Source organism: Toxorhynchites rutilus, chromosome 3 (genome assembly GCF_029784135.1).
Source record: "Toxorhynchites rutilus septentrionalis strain SRP chromosome 3, ASM2978413v1, whole genome shotgun sequence".
NCBI lineage: Eukaryota > Metazoa > Arthropoda > Insecta > Diptera > Culicidae > Toxorhynchites > Toxorhynchites rutilus.
Window position 1 is genome coordinate 53,954,716 of NC_073746.1, and position 19,326 is coordinate 53,974,041.

The 19,326-nt window shown below is 37.9% G+C and overlaps 1 long non-coding RNA gene across 2 annotated transcripts in view; it reads left to right on the top strand.

Annotated features, from left to right (window-relative positions):
* Positions 1-7,068: 7,068 nt before the first annotated feature.
* The window catches only part of LOC129779911 (uncharacterized), a 50,006-nt gene continuing 37,748 nt past the window's right edge, over positions 7,069-19,326 (top strand). For both annotated transcript variants that reach the window (XR_008743798.1, XR_008743797.1), the window contains exon 1: positions 7,069-8,004. This is a non-coding gene — a long non-coding RNA (uncharacterized LOC129779911). The remainder of the gene's footprint in view (positions 8,005-19,326) is intronic.

Consider the following 19,326-nt stretch of genomic DNA (forward strand, 5'->3'; position numbering starts at 1 on the left):
AGCACTTGCGCTTTGGTTCGGTCATGGTATTCAGATTATCTGACCTTTCAGATCTTCTTCTTCTTCTTAAATGGCTCTAACGTTCCTAGAGGAACATCGCCGTCTTAGTACTTAGTTGAGATTTCTATGCCAAACGTATGCACGTCTTGAATGCATTCTGAGTGGCAAGTTCTACAATACGCGTGACCACAGTGCAAGTCGGAGAAAATTCTCCCGACCAGAATTGGAAACGAACCGAACCCCCGGCATGATCATGTGTGACGCTAACCACTCGGCAACGGGAGCACAATAACCTTACAGATGGATAGTTTAATGATTTCTATATTTATAAAACATTGTTTTAATGCTGAAATATTTTTATTTCGTGTTTGCACCTCATTTTTAGTCCTTTATCGCGTTATCCGCGATTTGCGTTAGGTGTGGTGACCTTTGCCAAACTATACCGCGGATAATTGGGGTTCTACTGTACTTCATAGACGTAAATGCAAGAACGAAGCATCCTTCGCCACCCTCCCTTCTACGGAGGGCAGGGTATGACGAAAATACATCATAAATATACCTTGTTATCTTCGATTTTTTTATTACGTTGAAAGGACCCGATCGCCTGTAACCCAACGGTGTGATACAATGTCGTTATCGGCTCCCGGGGGATCCAAAATAGGAGCTACACCCGAAGTGGTACGATTTCATTTTTTTTCTTGGGTTCAGCGAAATTGGGCATGTGGGGATAGAATATTGTCGATTTAGACAAAGATTCATAGTAACAAAAAAAATTCGCTATAGGATCATCATTTTGTAACATGTCGAATGAAGGTACTTCTGATTAGGTCTCTGTACACCATAGATAAAAACATAATACGAAAATGGTTATGGATTTTCAGGTGGATTAACACAATCCTATATCTTAGATCTTCTATATCAGGAGTGGCCAACGCGCCGACTACGGGCGACTGAACGCCTGAGTAGACATTGCCACCTGTCTGACATGTAGTGTTTTTTTCTTCAAATATTCGTATACAACGAGAGCGGCCGCTTTTTTGAAAACATTGTTCTAAAATTGAAAATTTACTGTTTTGGTACATCGCTGTCTATTTTTCAAATTATAGCCCGTGGTGCTGCCAAGTTTGGCCATCTCTTTTTTGTATGAATTAAAATGGCTAAAATGGGAAAATTTGGAAAATTGAATTCCTATATGTCCTGAAGTAACATCGTTAAAGGCGCTGTTCTTCTTGAATGGCGTTAACGTTCCCTGTAGAACTTTTGCCGTCTCAACGTATGCATTAACTAGTGTCATTTATTAATACTCAGTTGAGATTTCTTAAGCCAAATAACACGCCTTGAATGTATTCCGAGGGGCAAGCTCTTGAATTATCGTGATCACAGTGCAAGTTGAAGGTAATTTCTTTGACGAAAAATCCCCCGGCCAGAACGGGAATCGAACCCGAACACCCGGCGTTGAACGCGTTGTTAGTCCCATTGAAATTCGAGTTGACGGAATTGTTTTTCATGTTGCGTTGATGTAAAGCGCAAATGGTGATGGATTGTCAGTAAAAGATGGTGATGGATTGTTAGAGAAAGAGAACATTCTAAAACGGCCAATAAAAAGTCCAATTAATCAACAGTTCTAGGATTGAACACATGTTCGTGCTTTATAAAAAAAATTTCAATGTTCGAATGTTTTCATATAAAAAAATCATTTTAAGCGGGACGAAGTTCGCCAAGTCATCTAGTATTATTATATTATTTTGTTATTTGTTTCTCCATCTTTTAACAACTCACTATTCTTTAAGAACTCAACGAAAAATGTTTTTTTTTTGTTTTTCTAAATAATTTATTATAAAATCCAAATAAACTTATCAATCAGCCGTTTGATCCGTGACACGTTGCTGTAGAACCTCGAACATATGAGAAGCTTAGAAGGGAAGGGATGTAAATGACTTGATCGATTATCTCTTCCTCATCTTTTTCTTTCGTGAATAACTCTGTTGCATAAAACGTTCCAATTTGAATTTAGTCTAGAAACCAATAAAATACCAATTGTCCAAATTGTCACATACAGCTTGGAATGGGTTTGCAGCTAAGTTATGACCAAAACAGAGAGTCGATGTAGAGAAAATCAAGCATGTCACTTAGACATACTATATTTATCAGTGTGATGATCTCACACTGTGATGAACGTTCTTCTTATGGCGCTAACGTTCCCAGTGGAACTTTTGCCTTCCCACGTAAGTATTACTTGCGTCATTTTTATGAGCAGTACTTAGTTAAGATTGTTATGCCGAAAAAACGCCTTGAATGTATTCTGGACAGTGTTTGCCGATTGACCCTTTCACTGAATAATTTGCTTTCGTTTGTTCAAATATGATCTTACAGAAATCATTTCCCCCAGTGGCATTCTTTTGCTTTTACGTGCTACAAATCATGACACAAAAGAGAACGAAGCAACTCTGCTTTGGTTCACACTTCATGATACACGAGCCAGCAAACCAAAACCGTCGGTTTTGGTGCAGAAAGTTTATATTCTTCTTTACCTCTAATGGCGGGTTTACATTCGGGAGATCTATAGCTATAGATCGATTTATTCACCCGAAAATAGATGTAAACGAGTGAGAATATATATGATACACTTCTTGGAGATATATATGTATAGAATAAATTCAGGCATATGTAAACGCAGGTGAATTTCTCACTGGTGAGAAATCACTAAAGTTGGGTGCTGTTCTATTTCGGGTGAATAAATTCTCCGAAAAAAAAAATCTATTAATATTTTTATTATATAAGTTCTCGCGATGATGCGATTTCTATAAATTTCATCATATTTCTTCATTAGCTATTGACATTAACTTAATTGGCAACTATGCAAATCAGTTCTAACATGTAAGTTTAAAAAGGTAGTGGATGTTGGATGCAGAAAATAATTACCTGAATTTATAGACCGCTCTGCCATCGGACATTGCAGAATGGTAACGCTCCTATGGTGAAACATGTACGCGTTGAGGCTAGCCTTTCGTTTCAGCCATTCTAGAAAATACTGGGATAGCAAGTGGAGCATCATAGATCATAGATTTTCATCAAAAAGTACAGACTGGTACAGATTTTTCCCGCGTGTGATATTTGTTACATTTAAAAAAAAGCTATATTAAAGTACATGATGACTATTACGCCGCAGTATCGCTTGGTGCTGCTGATCATAAAAGCATTTACGGTATGCATGCGGTAATGCGATCAATTTCATGAGGACAGAATTCCATACAAGGATCGTCTGAAGGGGTTCGTGTCGGACGGTGGGGCCGTGATGATGGGGGTTTCGGATTCCGTAATGTGCTTGCTAAAAATCGATTGCCCGGTTCTAGTAATCGTCAAATGTACATGTCATTCACTGGCAGAAATTAGACTGTTTGCGATATATTGATTGCCTCCAAAGATTTAATGACAAAACCTCTGTTACTTTTTTGGAGTGTGATTAGCCCCAAATCAACAGATTGAATCATTTCTTCCAGACTGTAAAATCTGAATACTCGATGCTACATGAAGAGCTGAAAGATTTTTATTTGATCATTCTCACTAATATCTGCGAGGAATCTCACGTTATTTCAATGTCCAATACTATTAAATTTGAGGATCATTTAAAAGTATTAAGAATGTTTAGGTTGGAATGGCTGCAGAAGAAACTATCATAACAATGAACAACGGAGTGTAACGTTTCCAGTGTTCTACGATGGTAAATAAACCCTGAAGGTAAAATTGCTCCGTAAGGAAATCTTGGCTTCAAAAAAAATAGATGCCTAAAAAGAATTGACGATTTGCTCGCATTTTCTGCGCTTCGATGACTTGTTTGTAACGTTCTCATTATGCCTCACTCCTCGGCAACTATCGAGCGAATAAGCATCGAAATTGGCTCTGCAAAGATAAGATGAACGCTATTTTGAGATCGAAAGAATTGATTAAACATCGTTGTGGTACCTCGAACATTTTAATGAATGATACTCTGCAATCTAGATTCGCAAAAACTATGTATAAGTACACATGAACGACATGTTAGGTTATACGAGGGTCACTATTTATATTTCGGGAATTGGCAACACTGATGTCATGTGAGTCCATCTGACGGTTCCATCGTAAAGTTTGACATTTTTGACGATACACGTACTCAGAACATTTTGTCATACGGACGCTATTTGTTTATTTTATATTTAGTTGAAAGTTTGGTCTCGGCAAAAAAATGGAACTGAATCGTGAACATTTTCGTGCGATGATTTTTTACGACTTTCGACATGTTTTATCACAACAAGAGTGCGTCAATCAACTTAATTTGACTTTTGGCGATGAAGCTCCATCAAAAACCACTGTGTATCGCTGGTATAGTGAATTCAATCGTGGTCGTAGTTCGCTGTCCGACGAGTTTCGTGAAGGTCGTCCAAAATCGACTGTAGTGCCAGAAAACATCGATGCTGTGCACGAAGTGATTAAGCAAGATCGTCATGTAACCTATTGTGAGATTGAGGCATCCCTAAGCATTAGTTCCACCAACATATATGCGATTTTACATGAAAACTTAGTTGTGCGATAATTATGTTCACGTTGGATCCCACATAATTTGACAATCGCTCAAAAAAAAGGCTCGTGTCGATTGGAATAAATGCTTTGAAAATTGGTTTAAGCACATGCAAAAGTGTATCGTGGCGAGTACTTTGAAAAACAATAAAAATATATTCGCAGCTTAACTATTTGTTTTTGTTCCTATTCCCGAAATATAAATAGTGACCCTCGTATATACGTGAATAGTTGCTTGCATGACATATTGTGTATCATTCAATATTGACAGATATCCAAACACTGATTCTGGAGTGGCAAGCTCTTAGAATACGCGTGACCACAGTGCATATCGGAAGAAATTTCTCGGGAACGGGAATCGAACCCAAATCCATGGCATGATAATGTGTGACACTAACCACAAGGCCACGGGAGCACTGATGAACGTTAGTGTAGCTATTAATCACCATCTCATTTTATAACCCTGAAACCGATGTTCAGAGGTTCAGATTACTATGAGGTCTGCAACATCATTCTCCGTTTGGTGGGCAGAGTGCGATATACTCTTGAAATTTGAGATAGTTAAAATTGTTTTTGAAAATTTGGAGGAGGCATATGCATTTTGAGATGAATAAAAATCTAGATGAACTGTTTACCCAGACTGAGAGTTTACAAGATCAAATGTCTCCATTAGAACGCAGACTTTACGCTTAAGCGATGGTACTCTTGAGTTGAGAATCAATTCAATTCGATCCCAATTGGAGGTTTCTATCGTTTTAGTATAGCATAAAATCGAACATATAATTGTAATTTTCAATGTTTGAATGTATGAATGTTTAAAGGTTCCGACATGCAAAAAATGGACCTCGATATTTAAATTAATACTTTTATCTACAAATTCATTTTAATCTGAAAAAACCAAAATTATTCAATGAATATTTTCTAAATCATTTCAATTTTTAATCAACGTTTATCAATCTTCAATCATTCCATTAGTACGAGCATTCAGAAAATAAATTTCTGCCAAACGTTCTGAAAAGCTTGAACACATTCCCGCAATGGAATAATACGTTTGACAAACCCTTACTTGTCTTACTGCTTCCGTCGCTTCCAACGTTTGAGATGGTATCTAGTTCCTATTGTGCACACAGGAAACGGGATAAAAATAAAACACAGAAAGAAACAGCGGAAATGCATAATGGTGCGGAATCATTCAGCTTCGTGCTCTGATGGACGCTTTTCTTTTTTACCGTCTCCTATCACCTCCGGAAGGATTAACGAATAAGCAGACGCGCGGACAACAATAGACAATTCAAGATGCAAGATGAAATAAGTTTTACCCGTTGGCTCATTGAAAACCGGATAAGTAATATGCAAACCTGCACCAAGTTGCCGGGATAAAGCAGTGAACATGGAAAGTTGTGAAGATAGAATGCATTCCTAGAATTTGTACAGGAATGCAGCTAAGCTTTGCTATACTTTTTCACAGTCAATAGGTTAAGATAATATTGAATGGCTTAAGTCAATATCTGTGAGATATTGTAATAAATCAAGTTTTTTTTTCTGTGAGAAATTTGACGGCAGACTTTTTTCATTTAAGTTTTGAAACCTTTTCTTACACCTTATACAAGACTGGTTTGAGAGCAGGAACCAAATGGTGGAGCAGGACTTGGCAAGAATCGGGGCAGCCGAAAGTTGGAGAAAGCTATGAACCGAGTGCATTCGGTTTTTTACGCGTTTTCTTACGAGGTACGTATCCCCCGCGTGAAAACACCTGGGTGTAATAACAAAATAATTCAACTGTTAAATAAAAGTCACAGTTTCGATTTTCATAAGACAAAGTTGCTGTAAAAATTGAAAACACTAAATCATACAACAACATTCGCCACTTTATAGGTAGTTGAATTCAAAAATGGCCAAGTTATCGAATGAACCGACAGTATATACCTGATCCTGCCACACCACTAGCTACAAAATGCTAGTATCAGCCGAAACGAAGCTAGATGGCAGCACCCATCTCTAAAAATTACACAATTTCTCTACGTTGTATGTCCTTATGTCCATCGTTAGCTGCCGTACGAATTTCCCCTCACAAAGCCCCTATTTATGAAGAAACGAAGTTCAAGAGCAAACATCAAGTTAACGAGATAATGCGCATGTACGGGAAATTTTCCCCGCCTTGTTTCGTTATTGTGAGTCTACCAGAACCACAGCCAATTCCGGGATTGTTACACCACATCCGAACGGCATAGGGATGTCAGTGCACTTGGGCCTGGGTTGAATTGAACACAAAACAACCGACCTACTCATGTGTGATCGCTTCCGAGAAGCTGTGCGAGAGAACCTTAACGTTCAGAGCTTTGGGAGAGGTCAGAATATATATATGTTGCGAGAGGTGGATAAAGGCAAGCGTATACTTATAAGAGACGAAGAGAAGAGATGAAAATTATGATGAGAGAACGAGGACGTTTTCAATGATTGTTGGGAAAATCCGTTGATAATTTTCCGAGATTCTCAGTACTCTCGTATCACTGATTGCGAACGCTCGTTAAAGAGGATGTCGAGCCGCTGATTTCGGCACAATTTTGTGACGCAAAGCGCTCTTCCGTGTTCGTTTGGTTGACGTATTCCAGATGCTTCTTTTGAACCCACGCGGAAATCTATTCGGCATCAAATCTTTCAGGTTGGATTGTGAACTTCATGATAATTGGTGTTCACGTGGACTAATTGATTGATGTACTTCGCTGAAATTTCATTACGAATAGATTCCTAGGACTTTTGACACGTTTTAAGCATTTCCGACGTATAATAAGCAATATATGAAAAGCTATGTTTCGCAGAAGGCCGAGTAAAAAACCGTTTCACGAGTAGCGTTACTCTTCGAATTGGTTTTATCAGCTTTATCAACAGTGAGCATAAATTTGCACACATGAATAAGGCTCACATAGACGTTGTGCAATAAATTGTGGTCTGAAATGTACATATAAAGTGGTACGAATCGTTATGTGAATAGCGAACCGTCATTCCGAGGGTCTCGTGACAATACTCGTAAAGAGACATAAAGTAGATTGTGGGATTCAGTGATGAAACATCGAGAAGTCAGATTCCGTACATAAGGTTTAACGAGTGTACAGATCTTTAGTGCTTGGTATTTATCGTAGTGCTAGTCAGCTGGTGTGGCAAGATGCCATTGATTTGAAACAGTCGAAGGTCAAGCAAAAAAAACAATATTATGCTGATGAAATATTGTAAGTTGTGACCGACAGATAACACAACAAATTTGAGCAGTTGGCTTAGCTGAGGTACAGCTCCGAGATAACAAGAAAGCGATAGACGAGGGTGCAAAAATTAAATACGATTAAATACGCAAACCAATCACCAGTATCTGCCACAAATGGGTTAGGTATAAGCACCGCTGTGCTCTCCCTTCGTTCCTGGAATAAATTCCCGTGAAATGGAAGGATTTTTCAGGTAAGTCTGGCCCGTGTCAATTATCTTTATCACTTCTGTAAACGAATATAATTGAATTTGCAGCTCCATTTCCACCTCGGGCCTTCGTTAGACCGCATCGAGATTTAACATTGCAAGACATCATATTACCTTGCTCCATCGAATGTGATCAAACCTTTATATTTTACGCTATGGGTTTATAACAGTATTTCGACGTAGGACTACGTCTTACAATAAGGGTACCAAATCAGAAAACAGATCACGTTTTTATGAAATAAAGTGAACATTAATAACTATTTTTGCTGCGAACGGATTTTAACGATTTGCATTCCAAAAATCGGAAATTTTCTAAGATTTGTTTGATATGCTATACATTACAATGCCATAGTCTGTATAAGGGTTGAATTGATGAAAATTGGAAGCATTCCCATTTCCCCATACATTTGTTATGTCCATATGTGTGCTTCCTCGAACAGAGCTGTCAATAACGGGCAACTTATACTAGAATAGAAACAACAAGGAAGATAGCGAAAAAAGAATATTTGCGAAGGTAACTCCACCATTACATAGTAAGTAAGTTGTCGCTAGCGTATAAGTATTGCATCTCCTCTTTGGAAAATTCTCAGAAACTTTCTGTGTCCGAAACAACAAAGGTCGCTTATTCTGCTCGTTTTGTCTTTTATGTTTCCCTTTGAACTGTGAACGCTAGCGAATATTTCACTTGAAGTGCATCTGGCATTGCAATAAACAACCATCCGAGCCATGGCAAAGCAGGCGAAACAAGAGAAGAGTGCAAATGATTTTAAGTCGCTTCTAGCCATCAGTGTTTGGCTTTGTGTATGTTGCTTGTTTTCGTTGCGCGAAACTTAGAACTTGTGCATTCCCTGTACATGTGAATAGTACACCTTCGATACTTTTAGTTGCCATTCGTATTTGCTCTCGTGTGCATCGGCTCTGTTCTGATGCAATGAGCTCCTTGCTTTGTTGACGGTTTTGACCGAGAGTCGAGAAACGATTTTTCATAAACGGTCACTCTCGCGATGTTTCATTTTTATCGCTGCAACAGTGTGCATCTATTAGACGCGTGTTTGATGCTTGTTGAATGGCGATGCACGGAAGAAGCCTCTCGTTAAATACTAAGTGCAATGCGTGCAACAAATTTTAAAAAAAAAAGGTTGCGTAGTCCTACGTCTCAAGCAGTCGTGTCTCGGATGCAACCCCTCGATTTTTTTTCCCTTTGGAGGTTTCCGATAATAAAACATGAATGCACTAGGTGTAGAAGTTGAAATTATCCAGTGTTTTCGATAATAATCTATATATATAAAAATGGAGTGATGTCTGTCTGTCTGTCTGATTCTTATAGACTCGGAAACTACTGAACCGATCGACATGAAAATTGGTATGTAGGGGTTTTTGGGGCCGGGGAAGGTTTTCGTGATATTTTGAGACCCCTCCCCCCTCTCTAAGGTGGGGCTGCCATACAAATGAAACACAAATTTCTGCATTACTCGGAAATTAACCAAGCAAACGAAACCAAAGATGGCATGTGAAAGTTTTAGGGTGCAATAAATGTTTCTATGATGGTTAGACAGTCCTTCCCCCACTCAAAGGGGGGGGCTGCCATACAAATGAAACACAAATTTCTGCATTACCCGAGAATTAATCAAGCAAATGAAACCAAATTTGGCATGTGGAGGTTTTAGGATGCAATAAATGTTTCTATGGTGATAAGATACTCCTTCCCCCTCTCTTAGAGGGGGCTGCCATACAAATGAAACACAATGTTTTGCATTACTCGGAAATTAATCAATCAAACGAAACCAAAGTTGGCATGTGAAAGTTTTAGGGTGCAATAAATGTTTCTATGATGGTTAGACAGTCCTTCCCCGACTCAAAGGGGGGGCTGCCATACAAATGAAACACAAATTTCTGCATTACTCGAGAATTAATCAAGCAAATGAAACCAAATTTGGCATGTGGAGGTTTTAGGATGCAATAAATGTTTCTATGGTGTTAAGATACTCCTTCCCCCTCTCTTAGAGGGGGCTGCCGTACAAATGAAACACAAATTTTTGCATTACCCGAGAATTAATCAAGCAAATTAAACCAAATTAGGCATATGGAAACTTTAGGATGCAATGAATGTTTCTATGGTGGTTAGATACCCCTCCCCCCTCTCTTAGGGGTGGCTGCCATACAAATAAAACACAAATTTTTGCATTACTCGAGAATTCCTATTCAAGTAAATGGGCGGGACGAAGTTTGCCGGGTTAGCTAGTGTATAATATTTTACATTTCGCCCATCTATCTCCAAAATTGGGGATTCCTTTCCAAAAAAACCTTTTCTTTATTTTCACGTAAACTATCCACCATCCCATTTTTGGACATCTTTATATCCGCGAAGTGCTGCTCTGCAAGTGCATATTTCATTGAAGCAATAAGGTGATAATCTGACTGGTCAGATCTGGAGAACGTGACGATTGTGGTAACGTTTCCCAGTTAAAGCAGTAGTCTAATCTAGAAATTTGAAAAAAATCATTTTTTTTCCTTCATATTTATTTAGTTTAGGCAATCAAGAATATACCCCAGAAAAGACTTATCAAAAATCCTATTATTTACCGAATTAGATCCATTTTGTGATGCGGTATCTAACCTGTTATTGCCATAACAATGAACTTCAAACTCGTTTTTTTGGAAACTTATTTTTTCAAACTAGCGTACACGATATCTCAAGTTCTACTGAACCGATTCATGTCGAATTTATATGAATACAATCTGCACGCAGTTCTCTATCATATGAACATCTAATAAAAATATTTTTTAAATTTTACTATTTAAAAAAATTGAAACCGTGCGAAAACCCGTTTTAAATCGCACTTTGTTCTTCTAACGGCCGGCATTTTGTCAAAAAAATATTTTTGACTTGTCCGAGGTTCATGCGATAGCGGCATCTTTACTGATTCAGAATCTGTTCAATTTTTCGTTTCAGATAACTAGAAGGGCTGGAATCGTGTACGCCATGGCACAACTTTTTTTTGAACCCCCTCACTTCATCAGTTCTTAGCTATTCTAGTTATGAATATTTTTTCTCCATTCAATTTTTGTTTTATCGTCAAAAGATAGATGAACAAATAATGATACAATGGATAGTAAACATATTATTTGTTTTATTTTTACGGAGCTCGAAAAAATGTCCGAAATTCGTGTCTCTACACTAGAATACCCCTTTAAGGGTTTTTATTACATTCTTTACGGCTTTAGCGGTGTTCGCCGGTGGGTTATCATGCTGTAATATCACCTTACCGTGTGTTCGGACCCATTTTGGTCTTATTTCCATCCATGCAAAGCTTAAATCTATCACTTGTTGTCGGTAGGGATAACAAAATAATGAAAAATAGAGATAACTATTTTCATTGGCACCCTAAACCATACGTTTTGCCTCGTATTCCGAAAAAAAACGATCCCATAGTGTCGATTTTTGACGAATTATTTATTTCGGCTCATAAGCATTTTAGCTGTAACAAAGCCGGGTTTTAATCTTGTACATGTTACATGTTTATGGTTTCTATCAATTGTAAATTAAACAGTAGTAGTAGCCATTCAGGCGTATTTTATCTGTTCCATTACATTATTTCATTGTTCTTCCATTGTTCAGCAGACAGCGGAGACAGTAGATATGATAATTGTTGTGTTGTTTATAGCACAACAGCCCGATGCTTCTTGTCGAGCAGAGTAGTTGTATGAATGAATCGATGTTCCCTTAGTTTTTAACTCACGATCGATCGCTTAGTAAGCGAACGCGCGACCAATGTGGCCCCATTTTAAAACATTTGGCATCAAAAAAAATTGAAAATTTCATGCGGGGGAGAACCTCGAATGATTTCGGTTTTCAAAAAACTCAAACTTTAACGACTGTGCGAAACTAGTAAATGAACTGAAATTTTGCATTTTTGAATCTTTTAAGAAATTCATCCGATATACACCAGGTTTATAGATTTTTACAAGCAAACCTGTTTTTGTGCGACTCTTTTTTGTCCGATATTTTATTTGTGCGATCCTTTTCGTGCGTTTTTATCATCAAATCGAAACTCGAATCACACATACCCATCGAACAAATAATAAAATCACACAAAAAATGCCGCACAAATAAGAAATCTCACAAAAGCGAATCGCCGAAGAACAGGTTTGCCTGTTTGAGAATTTTTTTTTATTTTCACACAGTTTTTCCGATTCACTGAAACGGAGATATAAATTTGCAATAATTGATCAGATTTGAATACTTTGCAAAATCGTAACCATTTAAGAAAATTTATATAGAACTAGCTGACCCGACAAACATTGATCTACCATATGAATTAGTTCTAGCGAATATTTTGGTTCAACGGATTACAGAATGCAAAAATTCGTTTGGGTGATTCTGACTTGATAGGATTTCAAAATACGGGTGAGTAGTTGATCAGTAAACGGATTTGAAATTTCCGAGGCAATTACACTATCGATTTCATCAGGTCGATTTTTTTCCACTAACCGAACTGAAAATGTGTGTATGAAGTAATACTCGCGATTGCCATTTGACCGAATACATTCAGCAACATATAGGACTGAATACGTCTAATGTTGTTATAAAGCTCATGAAAGACTTCATTTTTTGTTTGAACGCGCGTGCTCTAATGTCATGTGCATTGTGTTTCGGCCTGGCAATAGCAAAGGCTGTGTCATCATTGCTCATGATAGCGTCTCGACGACGAAATGTATTCTTCCTCATGCGGCTCCTGTTTATTGTGTCGTAAGATTCGCAGCCACTCGCTCTCTGCCTCTACCTTGGTACTGCTCACGACAATGACGTGGAATGACGTTGTTCTGCCCGCATCGAATAATCATACGATACTTCGAGCTCATTCCAATCTCTTGTTTGTGTCTTCTCCTTCAACCGCATGCTCGTAAATATTAATACAAAATGCGGAACAATACCTGTGGCGGGGTCTCGTTGTGCAATGTTTATGTAATATTCGTTGAGGTCCGTCAGTAAGGCTGGGGGATTTTTCGTCAAAAAACCCTTCTGACTTGCACTATATTCACATGTAGTCTAGAGCTTGCCACTCAGAATATTCAAGGCGTATTGCTTGGTATAAAAATCTCAACTAAGTACTAATAAAATGACTTAAGTAATACTAAGTTAAGAAGGCGAACGTTGAGAACGTTGGCAGCGTTAGTGGCATTGAAGAAGATTATGTAGAGAGTCGTATGAACGGTGTGTGTCAGCGCTGAATTCCAGAATATTGTTTTTTTCTTCAAATCACAATTTCTCGCGTCACTGTGCAATCGTCTTCTAAGATTCCAGCAACGCTTGCGCATTGAATCTCCACACGTACTCTCCAACTGGTGTCTTATCAGGATTGACGACAATAGCCTGTTCCTCATTTTGCAATCCAAGCAAGTGTGATTTGAAGAGCATTAATAATTCATTGTGCTCATTGAAAAAGGCTTCAAGCTCGCCGACGATGCGTCTGGCTTTAGACGAATTGAGGTTACTTGCGCATGTGTGGATGAAAGTTCGATGAGGCGGACGTAGCGCTATCTGTTATTTAACAACAACGTCAATATATTAGTTCTGTATGACGAACGAATGACGCTTGAATTATTTGAATAAAGTTTTACAAACATTCTGAAATCGCGATTAATATTAGGAAAGGGGGGGGGTTCAAATTTGGGGTTATATGTATGGTATGGAGCCTAACTTGAGAAAAATAAAATTATTCAGAATTTTTGTTTTGTTTTTTGTATAGTCCCCTTTATTCGGCGCGGCGAATGACGTGATATGGCAAAGTTTTTCTCTTTATTATGGAAGCCATCTTACTTTTCAGCTTCTGTTTGGTACCCGAGTCGATAACATATGAGGACACGACTTCAAATCCTAAATGACCTAAATGACAAACTATAGTCGCGCCATTCGCCAGTGGGCACATCGTGGCTTGAATCATCTCACGTCACTCACCGCGCGGAATGAAGGGGAGTGCCACCCTAATCAGTATTAAACATATGGTAATCGGTATCCTAGTCAAAATCGATCGAACCGTTTGAGAGGAGTTCGACCACGAACATCGTGACACGGGATATTTATACATTTAGATATTGAATCTATATGCAATTCTTCCTAAAAATCTATCCAGGGGAACTGGAGGAAAACAGACAACAGGCGGAAATTTGTATTTTCCAAAAATTAAATCCAGTTTTTCCAATTCAACATACTGATCTGCGAAATAATCCGTCAAATGTGGCACAAAAAAGTGTTCGATTGTTTTTTACTGAAATAAAAACAGGTAGATTTAACATTTTTTGTGGTTTAGTCCAAACATTTTGGCAATTTGGCAGGGGTAAAACGAACAGGTAATGTAATATACAAATCGTAGAAAGGTTATCGATCGTTATAAGGTTATACCTTCACCCTTCTAGTCGACCGCGAGTAATCGGTTTCCTATTTTATTAACCTTAGAATTAAGGAAACATGTTAATATATGCTAGTATAAATATAGTTAGGAGTTTGGCTCCTTTAAACTTATGTAACTGAGCCTGTAAAAATAAACGATTAAATAAAAAAAAAGGTTATACCTTAGTTCCAACAAAGCTATGAAACCATTTCGAATATTCATGAAATGATGGAAAACTTAATTTGGAGGCGGAACACACTTATTTGTCAGCTGATTCAATCCACTCATCAGTCGCACAAATTATGAAGCATGTTGCTCGTGGAGAGGTTCATAATTAATAAGACTTTGTTGAGCGTGTTAAAAAGTCCGGGGGCACCATTGAACCACAGGTTTGTGAAATGCAACCCTCAGATTTCTTCGAGTGTTCAGTTCAATTTAAAAATCAGATTTGAATAACCTTAAAAATATTTCAAAGATACCTAATATAAATCAAATCATCTTCTCAAAGGCCTCTCTTGAAACGAATTATCTCTGTGATTACATTGAGGTTTTGAAACACTTGAATTGCTTACGAAGAATCAGCTAAAGGAAGTTTCAAAACCTTTACATGACATTCAAAAGTCACGGCAAGATTTCCCGCCGAAACAACCAATCCGGAATATGTAAAAGTGACCATAGTAAATCTATAAACACTTGAAGCGACTGTAAAAGAGCTAATGGAAAATTGCCAAATTTGACATCCATATTATGAATTTTAGGGTTTCTCTTGTATATGACCTCGGAACTTGTTTCAGCAGTTTCTTCGGAACCTGCAGAATTCGATCCCAAAATAATTCAGGACTGTGGGTTATTTATTATACAAAAAACAGTCTGTGAAGTTGAAAATATGGTTAACTCTGACCTTTTTTAAACGAATTTCCATCTGTTAGAAGCGACGTCATTATTGCGTACAATTGGCTGTTACGTAAAAATGTTTTTTTCAATAATTCTCAATTGTTTTCGAACAAACATACTGTTTTTATATGTTTCGCGTATATACCAACATAGTTAAGAATTTGAATCAGTAAAAAAGTGGATTTTGGTCATATTGGCGCTTACGTCAACCATGTATAGTTGGACAGTCGACTAAGGCTTTATTAAGGGGGGCCCCGGTCTGGAAAGTCCGAAAAATCGATTTTTTTTTTCATTTTTGGGAAGCTTATGCCCTCCGATATATTGTCCTAAAAGTATGAGGTCACCTCAACGGATATAGTATTGCTGTTTTTTTTCGAGATTTTTGAAACGCGTTTGTTTTTTCAGCTGTTGGTATCAATATCTCAGGATCCACACGATCGATTTGGCTGAAATTTTTTATCAGCATGTAAAAATGAATTATCGAAAGCGTTAAATAGCCGATTTATGATATCTCTTTCTTTCTATTTTTTTAAGAACAGCGAAATAGCGATCTCCATGAAAAATAACTCATTTTTAGAAAAAATGGCCACCATTTTGGAAATTTTTCGAGTTTTCAACAACCTTATGTAACGCTTAAGGTATTATTCCTAGTTTCAAAATATTCACCCCGTTGCTTCAGAACCGATATCGCGAGCAAGGTACCGATTTTCATACAGCATTTACGCATTCAGCTGTCAACAGCGAAATAATCATTAATCGTGCACTCAAAAAATGGAAAATACATCTTCTAATATACCGCAAACAATAACCAAAATACCCGAACACTTCACTGTATTCCTAAGATCCGAAAAAAAATCACGAAAATTCAATATTTTCCAGACTATCGGAAATTTAATAACTATCCAAGAAAATAACTTCTTTCGGGTACTAGAGAATGTAGATTTAAAGCTCAAAAATTGATGCTTTGATTAATTCCTAAAATGTGGGCATAGTATCCAATAGTTGAGTTCCTATTCGCAGTCAACAAATCGATTCCAGCTGAACAGAGAAACTCACCATGCTTTTGAAATAATGGTGCTTATAGCAATAAGCTAAACGACATTAAAAAAAACCTGAGGCGCTTTCAGTTTCTATACGACTATCCAAAAGCGACATTATAAGCTTCCTCACGGTCACGCTAACTGCGGCTGTTCTTTTTGTGTGCCAAGCATAGGGAGGGAAATTGGTATTGGGAAAAACATCTGTCGGAAACGAGCTGTGCGGACCATTGTGAGTGACGATTATTTTTCGCTGTTGCTTTCTTCACGATACATTTATATGGCTTTCACGAAGGGACGCCGTTATGTTGGTCTGCCACTTCTTGGCACCCGAGCCACTCTTTTCTATAATTGCTGTGATAATGAGCTCTTGTGACGAAGTGTCCCGTCTGTGAGGAAACCGGAAAACTTCCAAAGTAAACAAACTTTCACTTTGTGACAACACCTTTTCCATCATAATGACACTGAGAAATGTTTTGACGCTCGCAACAAGGTGTCCGTTATAAAGTCTTCGTTTTTCTGTCACTAAGAAGATGATAATTGAACACCTTGTTGAAAAAAAAGTAAAAAGTGAGAGGAATAATGCTATAGAGATTGCATAAAACTGAACGATGTTGAAATAAAATCCCAATTAAAAGGAAAACTTTGTCGACAATATGTAAATGCACAATTTTGATTTTTTGTTTCACTTTAACATTCAAATCGTTTTAAATTCAAATTGTTTTCATGACGTTCTGTCTCATATGAAAATACAGGCTTATTCCGAATTTTTTTTTCCAGTCGACTAGAATTGTTTTTATTTTACCTTATTCTCACCGTCTGTATCAAACAGAATAACAAGGTTTGTAAATTTGGGCAATGAACAAATATACTTTCGATTCAGCCCTTCGAAAAAAATGCCCCTCTTCCGTCACAATTGTATCACTTCAATCAAGTTGATGGAACATCAATCCGATTTCCGAGAAGCAAAACTGAAGTTTTCCCAAGCTAATAATATGGCACGTGATATGAAACACACATTCCGAGCAACGCTTCTCAACAATCCCAGGACGAAGACAGTTCCAGAATAGAATAAAAATTAATTAGCCCAAACAAACGCCCAAAATCTCACCCGACTGTCACAAGCCATGCTTTGGTTCGTTGATTTGTAGCGAGCTGCTCCGGATGTTTGTTGTCATATCGTACCAATGACAGTAAATTTTATTCCGGTGGCGTAGGAACTTTTTGCTTACGCCGCTTTCACCTTTGCCCTACGAACCCTCCCCCGAGTCAATTGGCTGGGTTGCTATTTCGGCACGCGTTACGGATAAGCAATGAGAGGTACTTTCCAACAAGTATCCATTTCACCGGTACTGGTAGAAATAAATGGGTTTTCGGAAAATGTTGTGGCGGATAAACAGAACCAAGAGTCGCTCAACGCTTCAGAATACATATATCCGGAAGCGTTGAAGAGCTCCATAAGTAGAGTTTTCTATCCCCAAATTCAATAAAATTTGTACTGGGACTGCTCGATTGTCGGTAGACTTCAGGTTAACGAGAAGGCCACGTAATGGGCAAGAATTTCGAAATATCGAAATAGAGTTTGTAAATTTCCAAGATATTTCAACAGTAGAACGATACAATAACATAGGATTAATTTTGCTGTAACTACGATTCTAAACATACGTTATCAGACAGAATATACCACATCCATCAATCCAGCTAATTCAATGCATGCTTCAAAAATTAGTCGCTAATGGACATTACCTATCCCACAGTTATGCCAGAAGTACCCAAACCCAAGCGTTTGCTCATTACTATCATCCTTATCAAGCAGGATCCAAGCTTCCATATTCAAATTATGTTCAAATAATTTTTAAAAGTCACCAGTATATTTTCTACTTAATTGCCTTGCCCCGTGCGAATTACCAGTTGTATTAGCTGTGGTTAATTATTTATTCTGTACGCAAAGAGGTTTACCTGTACACACCCACACATCGATTGAAGCCAATTAAGTTTCCGCACTCATTAGCTAGAATGTTTACCTACAAACCTCAAAATTCACATATCAAAATAATTACCACGTATAAATTCTACATAGGACGAACGTGACAGACGAATGGGGATCAAAACACTTTCCCTTCTCCATGCTGGATTAGCAGCATACGCAAGATGCGAATAGAGAACGGGGAAATTCAATTTACTACCCGGGTCGGGTCGGTCCGGAGGGATGCTGACCTGGGAAAAACCCTACATCTTCCCATCTACCCGAAGGAAGAAGGTGTTCGTGGAAACATTCCAGATTGTGAATTGTCCTTTTGACGGTAGACTGAAAAGTTTGCTCCTAGCTGGAAAATGTCCCGGAACATTTGCGAAAAAGGATTATGTTGTATAGATGCTACGTCAGCAATCCACATATCTGTTTTATGTTGAAGGGCATAAGGGAATGTTGCAGATGTAAGGTTATCATTGGAATAAAAGGATCGACGGTGGATACATACGTTCATCAATCTTGACCATAAAAGTGGGAAATGGGGATCTTAAGTCCGGAGGGAGCCTATCGGATTAACAGAACTACATGAGTGCCAACTAGCGTATCGAGAAATTTATCGCATCGCTGAGCTCGAATCAATTTGAAAATGAAAGGAAAAATACTGGCTGGATGTTACGACCTTTATGTGCCAGAGTGAACTTTGGAATTACATAAATAGATGTCATGGACAGCACATTAGATGAAATGAAAAATTTCAAAGAAATGAATGTGTTACCTCTCGTTCCGCATTCGCTAGTCATTGATCCTTTGAACTTTCACTTTTCACGGCCGTTGAACTATAGGGTCGCTGTGACTTATGACATGTCTTTCGGGAACATATTTGGGGTAAAAATTGAAAAACTGAAAAGCAATAGCAGCACGAAAATTGTCCAATTTCGAGCACTTATTGATCAGTCATTTCCTGATGGTTTTACTAGAGTTTAGTATCAATCAAATTGGGCACTTCCTAATA